General features: G+C 39.7%; 1 protein-coding gene across 1 annotated transcript in view; it reads right to left on the bottom strand.

The window, feature by feature from the left end:
- The window catches only part of LOC106880818 (uncharacterized), a 7,108-nt gene that overhangs the window by 4,422 nt on the left and 1,138 nt on the right, over positions 1-1,548 (bottom strand). The window lies entirely within an intron of this gene.

The following is a 1,548-nucleotide window of genomic DNA, read 5'->3' as shown; positions in this document are numbered from 1 at the left end:
GTCTTTTGGTAAAAGTCTATGATGTCATAAGTGAGTGTGTGCCACTGTGTTTCTTCTGCTCGTTACAGCTGAACAAACACACGTACACACTCAAGACTGATGTCATGTACTAATATCGAAACATTGCTTAAATCAGGGGTTTTCAAACCTTTTGACTTGCGGACCCCTTTATATTTCAGGCTTTACCTTAGGGACCCCCTTATAAACGCTTATGAAATTTATACATAAATATTTGCTTAAAATAACATATATTTTTGCATTTATTTATTTAACAGTATTTAACAAATAGGTTTATTGTCAATTAAAAGATTTCGATTAAAAAACAAATTGCCCATAAAAAGTATTTGCTGTCCACGGACCCTTGTCTTGTCCTTGCGGACCCCCTGTGGTCCGCGGACCACAGTTTGAAAACCCCTGGCTTAAATCACATATGTTTGTCTATGCAACACACAACCATACGTGACTAGTAACGTGACAAAAGGTATTTAATTCTTTGTTATATCTATAGTTCGACTGGAAAGTGAAGTTAGCATTAATTTGTTGAGTGTGGCACAAATTTGTTGAGTGTGGACAAAGACAATCCTAATAAGACTTTATATCTTGGCTTTAGAAATATATGGCTTTCTATCTCTGATAGTAATCATTATTATTAATTACTTCTTTTAAGGTCAGTGGACTGGCAGGCTCGGCAGAGTGGTGGACAAAATACATTATGTATCGTTGGGTGACAATAAATGACAGGCCAGTGTTAAAGTAAGTAATGTTAGAAATAAGTGGAGTGGCGTGGATTAAGGTTAGGTTGCTGAATGTTAGAATCAGTGGGGCAACATAGACAAGTGTTAGGGCGGTGTATGATGATAGGGTCAGTGGAGTTGTTGACCAAATGCCTTGCAGTATTTAGATACATTTATTCCTATCCCAAGTTCAAATCATAAAACTACACACCTTTTCTTATCCTTTTTCTTTTCTTTATTGGGAAGATGAATAATAAAAATTAGCCAAGTACCCTTTCCCTCCAATACAAAATTTATGGTAAGAAAGAAGCCTCTATCTGATTGATCAACCTACAAAGAAATATCAACCAAAGAGCCCTCAAATGTTACTTTGAATTGGACTGGATTGTCCACATTCAGTTAAAGGTGAAATCATGGACCAAATGCCTTGCAGTATTCAGTTATGTTTATTCCTATCTTGGTGGAGGCGCAATGGTTCAGTGGTTAGGGCAGCGGACTCGCGGTCATAGGATCGCGGTTTCGATTCCCAGACCGGGCGTTGTGAGTGTTTATTGAGCGAAAACACTTAAAGCTCCACGAGGCTCCGACAGGGGATGGTGGCGAACCCTGCTGTACTCTTCCACCACAACTTTCTCTCACTCTTACTTCCTGTTTCTGTTGTGCCTGTAATTCAAAGGGTCAGCCTTGTCACACTGTGTCACGCTGAATATCCCCGAGAACTACGTTGAGGGTACACGTGTCTGTGGAGTGCTCAGCCACTTGCACGTTAATTTCACGAGTAGGCTGTTCCGTTGATCAGATCAACTGGAACCCT

Source organism: Octopus bimaculoides, chromosome 14, assembly GCF_001194135.2.
Source record: "Octopus bimaculoides isolate UCB-OBI-ISO-001 chromosome 14, ASM119413v2, whole genome shotgun sequence".
Classification (NCBI taxonomy): domain Eukaryota; kingdom Metazoa; phylum Mollusca; class Cephalopoda; order Octopoda; family Octopodidae; genus Octopus; species Octopus bimaculoides.
This window is presented reverse-complemented; position numbering and strand designations above follow the sequence as displayed.